We start from the raw sequence: 15795 nt of genomic DNA, 5'->3' as shown, positions 1-15795 counted from the left end.
TTAAGACTAAGTTCTTCTCGATACATCTCTGCAGAACTAGTGTTAGATGATGTAAACATTGATCAAAAGAATCACCAAAAATAGAAAAGTCATCCATAAAGACTTCAAGAAATTGTTCAACCATATCAGAAAAAATGCTCAACATGCATCGTTGAAATGTACCAAGCGCATTACATAATCCAAATGGCATCCTCCTATATGCAAAAGTGTCAAAAAGGAAAGTGAAAGTGGTTTTCTCTTAATCTTTTGGTGCTATGGGAATCTGATTATATCCTGAGTAGCCATCTAGAAAGCAATAAAATTCATGGCCTGCTAATCTATCAAGCATTTGATCGATAAATGGTAAAGGAAAATGATCTTTACGTGTGATAGAATTCAACTTTCTATAATCAATGCATACATGCCATCTTGTAGTCACTCTAGTGGGTATCAATTCATTATCAACATTAGTAACTACTGTGACTTCTGACTTTTTGGGGGCAACTTGTACAGGACTGACCCATGAACTATCAGAAGTTGGGTAAATGATACCTGCGTCTAATAACTTAAGGACTTCAGTTCTAACAACTTCTTTCATATTAGGATTTAACCGACATTGCATTTCCCTAGTAGGTTTAGCATTTTTATCAAGGTGAATGTAATGCATGCAGTCTACTGGGTTTATACCTTTTATGTCAGCTATGGTCCATCCTAATGCTCATTTGTGCTCTTTTAAAACATCCAACAACTTACCTTTTTGTTCGTCATTTAGGGATGATGAGATGATTACCGGTAGAGTGCTTTCTTCTCCCAAAAATGCATATTCCAAAGTGTTGGGTAATGGTTTGAGCTCGAGTTTCGGTGGTGATTCTGATCATGGGATGAGTTTGTTCTCTGATGGTGCTAGTTGTTCAACTCTTGACTTCCATTTATTAGTGTCCATGGATGGCACTGAGTCAAGTAGAGCATTGATCTCATCGACTGATCTGTCAATATCAAAATCCAAACCAAAGTGAGTTAAACATGTTTGTAAAGGATCATCACTAAGGTTTGAAATAAAAGTATCATCAACTATTTCTTCTATTAAATTTGCATCAACAATTCCATCATCTGCATTGTGAGGTTGTTTGGCAATGTAGAAGATGTTTAGCTCCATAGTCATGTTGCCAAAGGACAACTACATATTTCCAGTCCTGCATTGAATGTGAGCATCGATAGTTGCCAAGAAAGGTCGGCCTAGGATAATGGGGATGTGCTTTCTTAAATCCTGGATTGGTTGAGTGTCAATTACAATGAAATCAACAGGAAAATAAAACTTGTCTACCTGGATAAGCACGTCCTCCACAATACCACGAGGTATTTTCGTGGACCGATCTGCAAGCTGTAACACCACTGAAGTTGGGTGTAATTCTCTCAGTCCAAGTTTCATGAAAACTGAATAAGGCAACATATTTACACTAGCTCCTAAATCCAACAAAGCATTCTCAATTGTGTGGTTCCCTATACTACATGAGATAGTGGGGGAACCTGGGTCTTTGCATTTTAGAGGAATTTTGTGTTGGAGTATAGAACTAACTTTTTCTGTTAAAAATGCCTTCTTTTGAACGTGAATGTTTCTCTTTTTAGTACAAAGGTCTTTAAGAAATTTGGCATAAGATGACACTTGTTTTATAGCATCAAGCAAAGGGATGTTAACACTTACCTGTTTAAAGATTTCAAGAATCTCACCTGTGGATTTTCCCTTCTTTCCTTTAGCTAACCTCTGAGGAAATTGAGCTTTAGGAACATATTCTCGTGGGTTGGTTTCTTCTTTCTCTTTCGATAGTGAGTCCTCAACATTCACAGGTATCCATGCTGTTGTGGTGAGCTGGTACTTACTTCATGCACTCCTTTAGGATTAGGCACTGGTTGACTTGGAAACTTGCCTTTCTCAACAGTCATTGCCAAGATCTGAACTGAAGAAGCAAGTTGTCCCACTATCTTCTCGAGGCTTGAAACTAATTGGGCTTGTGATTTGAAGCCTGCTCTCATCTCATCTCGTAGTTCATCAATGGTCCGGTTTTGTTGCTCAATCGTGGAGTGAGTAAGATTCTTGAGATTCTGGAATGAATCCTCCCATGGTCTAGGTTGAGAGTAGTTCTGGTTCTAATTGTATGGTTTAAATGGGGGCTGAGAGGCTTGAGGAACTTAGGGAATTGGTTGCATTGGTGGAGCTGCTGGTCCATTATGTTGGAATCCTTTAAGATCATGAAAAATTAGGGTGGTCTCTCCATCCAGGATTATATGTGTTGGAGTATGGGTTGTAATTTGATGGTTTTCTCATTACACCTATGGCATTGGCTTGATCTGAGTATGAGTCATGGTCATGTGGTTCTGTTGATTTAGCAGTCGTTAACGACGCTATTTGTTGGGAAAGACCTTCAATTATCTCTTTGACTTCTTTAATTCCTGAACTTGACTCGCCAATGTGAACCTCATTCACTCCCTTAATTCTTTTAGTATTCTTGAGTGATCGACTCCGTTGTTGGGAATTATCCGCTTGTCGCTGAAAGAACTCCCAAATCTCTGATGCTCTTTTTGACATTAGCTCTCCTCCACTTGTTGCCATTAGTCATTCTTGCACATGCGGCAATAATCCCTCGAAAAAGTATTGGTATTGGTGTCATTTATCGTACCCATGATGTGGAAACTTCAAGAGTAGCCCATTGAATCGCTCCCATGTTTTGAAAAACTGCTCGTCTTCTCTCTAGGTAAACTCTGAAATTTCCCTGCGAATAGCATCGGTTTTATGCACTGGGAAATATTTATTCAAAAATTCCGTTACCATTTATTCCCATGATGTAATGCTATTAGCAGGCAATGTATTGAGCCATGAACGAGCTCGATCTTTTAAAGAAAATGGGAATAGTCTAAGTTTAACATCATCGTCTGAAAATTTCTCATATTTAAAAGTTTGACAAACAGTATGAAAATCATTCAGATGATTATATGGGTCCTCATTTTCTAAGCCATAGAATGTTGGGAGACAATTTAGCACACTAGGTTTTAGTTCAAACTCCTAGCAGCTACATTTGGGTATCTTATACAAGATGTGCTCAAATTAGCTAAGGGATTGAAGTAGTCCTTAAATGGCCTCTCCTGTGGTGCTTGTTGTTGTTGTAAATCCATTTCACTTTTATCTTTAATTACAACGTGTTTGTGTGTGCGAAGTGTTTTTTCAAGTTCAAGATCTATAGGCTCAAGATTAGGTAACCTTTTCACGCTATTACAAGTTTACTATGAAAACACACTAAAAAAAAAATTTGTGAAATAAATTAGCTAAAATTAAAATAAATTAATAAGATAAACCAAAAATTACGAAAAAAATAACTTAAAATTAAATTACAGAATTTTAAAGAAGAGAAAAAGAAAAGAAATTCTTACCTCTAAATGTAGATTCACTTTTTTTAAATAAAAATTACAAGAAAATAACAAAAAAATAAAATTATTTACAAAAATTAATTCTACGAATTAAAATAACTTACCTCCCCGGCAACGGTGCCAAAAACTTGTTGTGCAAAATTTATTGAACTCGCAAGCGCACAAATCTATTGTAGAATAGATTAATGGTGACGAGTGTCGATCCCACGAGGAGGTGGATTTTAATTATGGGTAGAATTAATTTTCTAAGTGGGTAGTTGGATTTGTGGTGAAAGTAGCTTAGATTATCCTAAAATTTGAAGCACTTGGGTATCTGGATCTGCATCAACATGCTCCATGGGCTAAATATTCCTTATTAATGCCAATTAAATCACGAGCGGGGAATCCACACCTCATGAACCACACTCTAATCAATATGGTACTAAGGGCTTATTGTGCCAAATAATAATAACCTTGTATTAGGGAGCCGGTGAAACCAGGGCGGTATCTAGACAAGATTATTACTATTTTTAGACGAAAAGTCAAAACATCCACAATAATTAGAGGGGAAGAGAATGTAAATTTACCAAATAAAGCCCATGGCACATGTTGAGACTTCACCTTCAACCCAAGCTTGAAAGAAAATTAGCTACTCATAATTGAACTAGGGGTAAAATAGGAATTTACTAAAATACATAGAAAATACAAGATGGAGAAGGAATTACAGAAAATGGAGCTCAAAAATGAATTCAGAGATGCCAAATTAGGGGGGGAAGCCCCCTTTTATAGATACATTGAGTAAATCATGGCCATCGGATAAAAAACATTTCGGACACTCAGGATTGCGCTACGTCATCAGTCAACAGTACGCAGTTTGAATAGTAACACGGTTTGACCACGCGGTTTGAATAGTGATGCGGTTTGAACAATGACGCGGTTTGTTTGAAAATAATCCTGTGTATATGCATGTACCGTAAGTGCGATTTTTGGTCCACTAACATGCTGCCACATCACCGATCAACAGTACATAAGAATTTTAGTTCAACAAGATTGTGACACCTCATCAATCAATGTCACATCATCGATCAATGCCACGTCATCAATCCATCTACGTGAACAATGTCATGAGCAGTAACATAGACAGTATCGTACATGTGAATAGTACCGTACATGTGAACGGTGCCATTTTTCCTTTTATGCTCTTCCTAAGGTTTTCAACTGTCCTGAGTTCAAAAATGATGTCTGTTTTGCTGTCTGAATTCTCGTTCATTGTAAAATAACCATGATGTCCCTAAAATACATAAAATACTTAATTAAAATAAAACACACATAATTAAATCACAAGAAGCTTAAATACATAAAAGTAAGGATGTTAGTAAGACTTTAAATGTAAAATGACGATTTTCTCCTTTATAAATATACACTTTCTAACACTCAACACCTACAACACAACTAGAGTTGGATGTAGTTCTTCCAATCCAAGTTCACAAATACTAAGGAAAAGATTTACACTAACTCCTAAGTCTAACAAAGCATTCTTAATTATGTGGTTCTCTATATTACATGAGATGGTTGGGGAGCATGAATCTCTGTATTTTAGATAAATTTTCTGTTGGAGTATGGAACTCATGTTCTCTATTAAAAATGTCTTCTTTTGAACATGAATACTTCTTTTTTTAATGTAAACGTCTTTAAGAAACTTGATAACACATACCTATTTAAAGATTTCCATAATCTCACATGTGGAATTTCCCTTCTTTGCTTTAGCTAACCTCCAGGGAAAAAGAGCTTTGGGGATATATTCTTGTGGGTTGCTTTCTTCTTTCTCCTTTGGTGATGAGTTCTTAGACTCTAAAGGTATAACTTAAGTTGTCTTGGTCTTCAGCATCTCCACTTCGTTGTTGACTTCTTTGTCTTTTTACAAAGTCATGACTTCAGCATCTCCACTTCATTTACTCATTTAGGATTGGGCACTAGCTAGCTTGGGAATTTGTCTTTTTCAACAGTCATCGTCAAGGTTTGAATAGAAGTGACAAGTTGACCCACTATCTTTACAAGGTTCGAAATTGATTGGGCTTGTGAATTTATGCCAGCTCTCATGAGACCATGAAAAGTTAAAGCTCCACTAGTCGAGCTAAAGCTGTTGTTCTATTTTGTCAAAATCCATGAGACCATGAAAAGTTAGAGCTCCACTGGTCAAGCTACAGCTGTTGTTCTGTTTTGTCAGAATCCATGAGACCATGAAAAGTTAGGATAGTCTCTCCATTCAGGGTTGTAAGTATTGGAGTAAATGTTGTAGTTCGACTGATTCCTCATCACATTAATGGCATTAGCTTGATCATTGTATGAATCATGGTCAAATTAGTTGTAGGCATATAGCTCTGTTGATTTGGTAGCTGTTAATGATGCTATTTGATGAGAAAGTCCTCAAACTATTTCTTTTACTTCCTTGATTTTTCAATCTTGACTTGCCAATGTGGACTTCATTTACTCTATTGATTTTTTTCACATTCCTGAATGGTTAGCTTCGCTAGTGGGAATTATCTGCTTATTGTTAGAAAAAGTCCTAAATTTCTAATGCGTTTTTATAAATTAGCTTACCTCCACTTGTCACCATTAGCCATTCATTTTCTTTCTAAGTAAACTCTGAGATTTCCCTGCGAATAGCATTTTTTTAATGCACTAAGAAGTATTTATTTAAAAATTTCCCATGATGTGATACTATTAGTGGGCAATGTATTAAACCAAGAACGAGCTCTATCCTTTACAGAAAATGGAAACAACCTAAGTTTAACATCCTCATCTGAAAAATTTTCATATTTAAGAGTTTGGCAAACAACATGAAAATCATTCAAATGATTTATCGGTCTTCATTTTCTAGGCCATAGAAGATGGGAGATAATTTAGCACAATAGGTTTTAAATCGAAACTCCTAGAAGCTACATTTAGGTAAACAAAAGCCTAATTTGGAAAACACATTGCATCATGTATCATTCCAACCATATCGTCATTTGCACATGAATCATAGCTAACCAGTATCGTGTATCATCCTAAACACATTGAATCATACAACATTTAAGTCATTACAAGATAACAATATGAACACGTGTGCTTTCTTCATAATTCTTGAACAAGTCTATGGTTAAATGCATGCAAAAAATTAGCAAAATTTTATTTTAAGAAATTAAAATATTTGAATTTTCAACTTGAAAATGCTCAAATAGAACTCAGTTACAAAATTATGTTTACATAAGCTTCAATTTATTCATTACTGTACATCAAGTTCGGAATTCCATAGGCAAATGAAATCAGCCACATAAACTGCTCAAACAAAACTCAACCACTAATATTCACTTTAGGTAAGTTCAGCTTAGTCATCCAATATATCCAATTCAGAATTTAGTCACAAAAGATGCTCAAACATAATTCAACTAGATAAACTACAGTTCAACAATCCAATTCATCAAATTCAAAATTCAGTGAACAAGTAGAATAAGTGACAGAAGCTAGTAAAATAAAATTCAACAACCAAAATTGACTCTAGATAAACTACAATTCAGCAATCCAATTCATCAAATTCAAATTCAGTAGCCAAAAAGAATCATCCACCAAAATTGCTTAAACATAATTTAACTATTAAAATTTGCTCTAGATAAGTTATAGTTCAATAGTCAAAATTCATTTTACTCAATTTAACCAATAATAATAACAACTTATCTTAACTAAGCATTAAAACGAAATAAAGCTCAGATTCGATGTATTGAATATTAAAACGTAAAAAGAAACTCAAAATACATTAAATCTTACCTGTATTTTTCTCAAAACTATATCGAATCAGTAAAACAAGCTTAAAATCATAACACACACCTTTCAATTACAAGCAAAATCTAAAAATCATCGATGAAGACAGAGTTGGATCAAGCCTAAATATCGCCATTGAATGAACTCAAAATAGAGTAGTAACTAGAAAGCAAAGGAAAATAATGAGGATAAATTACACAATAATCAGTAAGTTTCTCACCTATGTGTTGTAAACGAAGAAGCAACGGATCCTATAGCAAATAGACACCAATTTTTTTCCTCAATTAGATTTTAAGAACTAAACTTCCTCTTGGGCCTTTCACACAATTCCAACAACAAGCTTTTTCACTTTTTAAAAATAAAAATTAAATATAGAAAGAAGGAGAACTAAATTTGAATTGAATAAACTTCCAAAAAAGCACGAATCAGAGAAAGCACAAGCCATAAGAGTAATAACACTTCTTTTGCTTTTTTTTAAAAACTTTTTTGATTTTATTTGTTTTGAGAAATGAGCTGAAATATGTTTTTAACAAATTTGATAAGACAAAACGAATTCAGGCTTAGTTTTTGTTGAACCCAACAATAGGTTTCACCATGGCTTATTTTGCAGTTGCAAGGGCCATGGTGAAAGAAGCTTTCTTTTGTAGTGGCTTGAATGCAAACCACTACATATAGCAATTAGCGATCTGCATATAGAGTTATTCTAACTTTCCTTAGTTGTATTTTTACCATTGGATTACATAAGTTCTTTAACTCAATTTATTGCAAAATTTTAATTTCAACATTTAAGCTAAAAGAATCCAATTGTTAATTAGTATATCATTTTTAGTAGATATTGTAGTTAATCGCTTTAATTAAAAAAAAAGTGATTAGGCGTTGAAGATTTAATTTAGTTGGCTTGTTAGAATCGTGAAGGAGCATTTTCAAAGTTTTATGATCCCAAAGTGCTGTCCTTAATAAGCATTAATTACAAAAATGATTATCAATAATCTTTAATTTATTTTTATTTTTATTTTTACTTCTAAATAAATTTTTAATTTAAAAAATGATAATAATTACCTTTTCACTTATAATAATGGTTAAACTCTCCTCATGAGAGTGGGAGTTTATTAATTTGTTTTTAGGTTGGCTTCATATTTTTGTTAGAAAAATACATAAAGTGGCTATTTCGAGGCCAATTTTGAAAATCTCTTCCGTGAGCTCTTTGCAACGAATTATAAAACACTGAAATTGGTACTTGGGTGAATGAGAAATTGAATCTAAAAAATACCCATTGGTTTCAAAATATGAAGGAAAAGTCCCACATGAAATTTTAACTAACTAATGCGCTCCCTTGACATCTATAAATTGGCTTCCAAGTTCATTTGCAAAATACACCAAAAAAATCGAAATGATTTTCTTCTCTTCTCTCTTAAGCAAATACTCTCTACCTATAAGCTTTAATGTAATAGAGTTCAAACATTCGTTTGAAGCTCACTGGAATGCCAATACCATTCGAATCCATTCTATCTTACGACACAATTGCCAATATAATTCAAGTGCCTTTGCGAAGGTGGCGAATTTGTTTTAAGGACACTGTATCTTTATAGGCTCGGGTTAGTGGTTTTTTTCTTATTACACATTGCAAAATTATATGTTCCATCTTTGCTATTTCAATTTACTGTTACTATTATTACTCTAAAATTATGATAAGTGTGTAAGAGGCTTATTACAAGCTTTAATGTGCCAAAAAAGTTTTATCACAAACACTATACACATTACCTAAGGAGTTTGGGTTTTAGGCAGGACTATTGTAGCCTCTCTAGTCCTTTCTAGAAACCTAATTAAAGTATTTTGCATACAAAGTGGGCAGTCTTATATCACTGGCTAATTTCTAATAATACACCAACAATATTAAAACAGATCATTTGTTGAAATGGCAACTATTATGAGGTAGCAAGCTAGAACTTTTGACCCTCCTCCTTAGGAGCAGCTCGACCCCTAGGCAACTTAGGCAATTGCCTATGGCACTATTATATTTTGTATATAAAACGGGAAGGTGAATTCTAAAGTTATTATTATTACTATTATCATAATTATGTTTTCCTAAATAAACTATTAAATTCCAATAAAGTCTATTTAATGTAATATTTAATTATTTTAATTCCTACAAAACCGTCCAATTAATAGTTTCAATCCTAGAAAACCTCTATTTTATCATTAGAATTAATATGTTATAACTAAAAAGTTTTATATTTATTTTAGAACTCTATAAAGGCCCCACATTTTGTTACCATAATTGTTGTTGGTGCTTTAGAGAGAGGAGGATAAAAAAAAAATGCTTCCTCTACTTTCCCCTCAAAGAAAAAAAAATCTAATAGTTTTCTCTATTTTCCATGATTATTGGTCATTGCTTAAATTCTCAAATAATCAAGGATAAAGTGAATTTATTATTTCATCTCCAATTTCAGATTTTATCTTTTTGTTATTCTCTTAATTAGTTGTGTTATTTATTTGATCTTATTTCTTTTTAATATATTCTTTTGTTCATCTATTATTATTTTTGTGTGTGCTTGTTTTATTTATGTTGAAATACAATTGTATCAAAAAAATTAAAAAAAATAGAAGAATAGAAAGATTAGTTTAATCTAAAAAAGGACAAGTAAAAAAGATGTAATTTGAGTGAAGAAACAGTAAGTGATAATGTTATAATTGAATTAAAAGTTCATGGATTAGCATAGTAGAATAGAATTTTATTTAATAATTTAACATTTTTAAAATGCTGGAAGAATTGATTTTTAATAAATAAATTTTATAATATGACTAATTTATTTTTTTTGCCTCAAAATTTAAAAAGAACTATTAAAACCATTTGCCTAAGGTTCCAAATATGGTTGAGCTGGCCAAGCTCCTCCTACTGTCTCTTGTGCTAGTGTTGGCACTAGTGCTTCTACATTTGTGATTGTTCTTGATGGGAAAAAACATGAAAAATTCACTGGCCATAATTTCAAATGGTGGCAATAGGAATTTTTTTTTTTGCTTGACTACCTTAAATCTTGTGAGATTCTTGATGGAAGATGCTCTTATACCCATAAAACGTTGATCCACAAGTGACCGGTGCAATAATGCTTGGAATAATTCCGATTTCCTTTGTAGAAATTATGCGTTGAGCGATTCTTTGTACCATGTGTATGCTAGAAAGAAAAGATCCAAGATCTGTGGAAGTCCTTGGAACGAAAATATTAAACTGAGGATGCTGGTTTTAAGAAATTTATCATAGGCCGCTTCCTAGATTATAAGATGGTGAACTCCAAACTTATTATGAGTCAAGTTCAAGACTTGTAGATAAATTATGTCAGAAATTCATATCGAGGGGATGGATTTGAGCTAAACTTCTTAGCAGCTACTATTAGTGAGAAGCTACCTCCAACAAGGAAAGATTTCAAGAGCTATCTAAAGCACAAGAGAAAGGAAATAAGTCTTGATGATCTGATTATTAAAATTTACGTTAAAGAAGGCAACAAAAATAATTACAAGAAAAGTGTCATTTCTGTGGCCAAGGCCAATTTTGTGGAATATAGTTAGAATAACAAGAATAAAAAGCCAACATAAGCAAACTGGTTTCTAACAGAGGAGTCTCCAACAAGCAAACCAAATTTCAATGCAAATGCTTCAACTTTGATAAACTGAAGAAAAAGAGAAACCGGGAAGGTAACGTGGTAGAGGACATCTCCAAAGATGTGTCAAACATTATTTTTCTATAATGGTTCATGAAGTAATTCTGGCAGGCTTCAATCCAAGAGAATAATCGATTAATACTAGTGCCACTTGACATGTTGATATAAGAAGCACATAGATAGAATATATTAGAAATTAGAGTATTTGATTCAATCTAGTATGTAGTATTCTATTAGGATTTATCTTATTTTATTAAGTTTATTAGAGTCATAATAAGAGTATAAGTTTTCTAGTTTAATTAGGAATTACTTTATATTTTCTTATTAAAGTCATTTTCCTTTTCTTATAAGGAATCATAATTTTATTAAGAATATGATAATCTTAGCTAGTACAAATAAGCTTGTTGTGCTTGTTTCTTGACACAAGCTTTTCATTAATATTATTCTATATTTCTCAATTGATATAATTTCTCCTTTGTGACAACTTTCTTTCTTGAGTATTCAAGAACGTAAGCTAGAACAAAATCTAGTATCATATCCGTAGCATCACATGTATGCTCAAATAAAAAAATTTTAATTTCCTACATGTGTGATGGAAGGTCAAGGAAAAGTGATTTTAAAGATGACTTTTGGGGAAAAGTAGACTGTAAACAATGTTTTGTGTGTGCTAGAAATTCACAAGAATCACGTATCTGGATCTTTTTTGAACAGGCATGGATTCTAGATGGTATTTGAGTCAAATAAAGTAGTTTTGTTTGAAAATGGAATGTATGAGAGAAAGGAATATGTATCTAATAGGTTGTTCAGATTGAATGTAATGGCTATAACACCTAAGAACAATAAAGCTATTTCTTTTGCTTATTTTCTTAATTTCTCTAGTCTATGGCATGGTAAGATTAGGACATGTTATTTATAATGCCTTTCGTAAGTTAATTAACATGAATCATAATAATCATTTTGCAATTCAAGTGTCACTGACATTTCTATTTATGTATTTAAGTCCTTTAAACTTTGATTGTGTGTGCTCTGTAATAGTTTGACTATTTTATGTATTTTAGAAGTATTTTGATCATTTACGATTAGCGAGAAATCAAATAGCAAAACTAATAGCATTTTTTAGCTAAGATTAGTTGAAAAACCTAAGAAAGGGCATAAATGGTAAAATTATAATTTTAGGATTTTGATGGGACATAGCTTATGAGGCATTGATCGATGAGGTGGCAACATCCTATTGGACCAAAAAATACTAACGTGGCATTGACCGATGATGTGGCAGCATATTATTGGACCTAATCACAACACTGATAATTTGCTCTAGCCAATCAAAGCTTGCCATGTGGCGCAATCCTAAGTGTTCAAATTTTTTTCATTCGATGGCCATGATTTACTATTGTATCTATAAATAGGGGGCTCCCTATAATTGAATAGCTATAAAGCCAAATCTTAGCTCTATTTTCTATAATTTTCTCTCTATCTTGTATTTTCTATGTATTTTATTATAAGATTACCATTTTACCCCCTAGTTTAATATGAGTGGCTAATCTAATTTGAAGCTTAGGTTGAAAGTGAAGCTTGAACATTATCCATGGGATTAATTTAGTAATTATATTCATTCTCCCTCTCTAATTTATTTGAATTGTTTTAACTCATTGTTGATAGAAAGTAATAACTCCATGTAGATTTTGCACAGTATACCAGATCTTTAGTGTAAGATCACTACTATTTAGCATGATAAGCACTTTACATTATATATATTAGTGACAAGCTCCCCTAAGTTATTTAGCAGATAGTCTTGCCATATTGTCGATAGTAGATTGTTATCACCTAGCACAACGTGTACTCAATAACATATTTAGCAGAAGATTATTTCCCCTGTTACAATGAGTACTTGATACTATAATCACCAAAATGAGGCCTATGAATAGTGAAAATACCTCATAAATTAATTCAAACTAAAAAGGAATATTAAGCCCGTGGTGAAGTCACGAGTGTGAATCTAGAGACTCAAGTGTTTAATTTAAGCTGTTTCATCTTCATATTATTACTACCTAGAAATCATCTCTTACTAAGTCACAAACTTGAAAAATTAACCATACATATAATTAAATCTACTTCATCTAATGATGCTTTTACTTCTACGTTCACTCCAATCTCCCTTTCTTCTACTTTGTCTTTACCCAAATCTTGCACCAAACAAACAGCCAATAAAATAGAAAACCTTGTTGAGTATTCATATATTCTTGAGTCAGCCCAGATCAATGAATCTTCATTCCCTCTTCTTAGTCCTTATCAGCTCTACAAGAGAGGAAACTCTTTTACTAGAAGTATCAGAACCCTTATCTCTACTAAAAGAATACATCCAGTCCTCTAGACTAGATCAGTGCACTCTTCAAGCTACCACAGCTTAGCAATATGTTACTTTGGAAATAGCTCCAGAATTGATTTCCAACTGGAAAAGAGAGGGTTATACTCATCTCCATCTTGGGGGAGTAAGATTAATCCTGACCTTACATGGAAGAAAAGGATTACCTGTTACAGGCAGAATTGCTATGCTCGACACCAAATTCAAACAATATCAGGATGCAGTAGTTGGTACTGTCCTGACCACTTTACATGCAGGAAGTGCTCTTCTCACTTTCTACCCCAATTTCAATTTATCTCTCCAAGATACCAACCTGTCAACTGCCTTGAAAGTTCAAGTTCAAATTCAAGGAGCAAAATAAATCTCCTCAGCAAAAATGGCTACTTTACACCATCAGTTGGTCTATAGGCTTTAAAATCATGCCTTAGATCTTCCCACACCTGACAACCACTCTGATGCTCTTATGGTGTTAGCAAAATCAGACCAAATTCCAACCATCATCCAAATCCCTAGACAAATCCCTCACCATGAACTCATAAAACTCATGCCGCTGGAATGGATTTCAAATTATAAAAAATTCCATAACAATACAGCCCCCATTCAGACATCAGAAAGTATGTTTGAAAGAACGCCAGATGGTACTGTCAAAATGACTTTTAGGCCTCCACCAAGTACCTCTCAGCTGTTACCTAGTGCTCCTCAAGAGCCTCCAAGGTTATCATTCACTCAGTCTTCGATGATCACGGTTGTTTAAACAACCCAAGAAAATCTGCCAATCACACGATTTAACTCAGAAGGGTACCTAGTATACCCTGTAAAGTTAAACGGACATTTTTTATGGGATGCTCCAGGATCTGGAAGGTCCGACCCAAATTGTCCCTGTTGGGATGATTGACCAGCATTAAATGTTGTTTTAAGATTTAATGATGATTCTGTCAATAAACTGTCATTAAAATGACACATTTAAAAACGGTGATTTAAATTTGATATTGAACATAGGTGATTTAAATTTGATATTGAACATATACATTTAATGATGGTTATATATAGTAACCCTCATCAAAATATATATAGTTACAAGAAATAAAGATTGTTTTGGAAAATAACTATTATTAAAAATATATATATTTAATGATGGCTATTGCACCATCATAAAGAGTATACTCCTTTTAATGTGGGTGCCTAAAATGATGGTTTTAAAATCTTCCTCATTTTTACATGGTTAAGTATTGTCAAAAGTCTTAGGCTAAAGGAATCTTGAGCCTTAGGCTACAAATTTTTCTTAAGGTGTTTAAATTCATTTTAGATTTGAGTAGTGCTACATATCCCAAATTATTTATCCTAAAAACTATTTCAAATGACATGGCATTTATCAATTGGTTAGTGAGGATAATATAATTAATTTATATTACATATCAATTAGGGTAGAATTTGGGATAAAAACTTTGGATGTCTATCATTATTCTTTCATTATAATGAAATCGCTCCCAAAATTAGATAAAGGACTAAGAATTCCACTCACTAATTACTAAGAAAAAGCGTACAAAATTTTCTTAAACAAAAAGAATAAAACATAAGAAAAAGATGGCACCAAGAATCTGATTGATTGTCTCCTCTTAAACTTTCCATTTAAAACTCAATAACATTATCTACAAAAATAAGCACAAGGGTCAGGTCTGCCGGTGGGTTTATTGGCAAATATCATCGGCTGCCCACATTAAAGAAAAGGAGAAACCTTCGAAGGAGAATACTAAAATATTTAGCATAAGTATCCCCCTTACCTTTAGCTCTTCCTCTATTTATAGGCAAAAGAGGAGAGGAGGTCAAATCTACCTCATATAGACATCAAATATGCATTGTATCTCATAATCCTTGTAGCCGCTTCGTTTATCTGTTGGACTCTCTAATACATAGATATCCACATTAACTTACTTTTTGTTTGCACTTTGGTTAGTCACCCAACGCCTACTTCTAAGACATTGATCTAATGCCAACTAGCGCTACACCTGCTATGTTTGTTGGAGTTTTATTGGTATTTCAAGATACTAATGTTCCATATTGGAGGGAAGTGAGAGTAATCATTTTTATGTTTTATTTGAAATTAGTCATATGTTTGATTTAATTACAAACTAAAGTTGAATAAGTCAAATCTAGATGTGATTTTGATTATTCAAAATTTGAATTAAATTATGAGGCATATGGATGATTAATTCAAATCAAATAAGGAAAGTAAGTGATTAATTCAAATTGAATTAGTAAAAGGATTATAAAGGGATTTTTTATATAAAGGAGACAGAAATCCTTTAAGGCATCTTTATAACCACTCCTTCTATCTCATATTTTCTTCATCAATTTTTCTTTTGCTGTTCTAAACTGTTATACTTGGAGTGCAACCTCAGAACAGTGTCATTATTGAATCCTTGAGGTCAATCCGCTATTTGTGTCCTCTTTTTGTGGAAAATCTTCCTAGGGGAGCGGAAATTAGCCTTAATGACAGTGCTTTGTGAACACCTTGACAAATTTATGATTGTTGTCGAGTGAACAATAACTAGGGGACAAGCTACTTGTGGAAATTTTTGAAAAATTTACGAAAATACC

This window comes from Citrus clementina, unplaced genomic scaffold (genome assembly GCF_000493195.1).
Source record: "Citrus clementina cultivar Clemenules unplaced genomic scaffold, Citrus_clementina_v1.0 scaffold_5, whole genome shotgun sequence".
Lineage (NCBI taxonomy): Eukaryota > Viridiplantae > Streptophyta > Magnoliopsida > Sapindales > Rutaceae > Citrus > Citrus x clementina.
The sequence above is the reverse complement of the archived record's forward strand: the minus strand, read 5'-3'. Positions refer to the sequence as shown.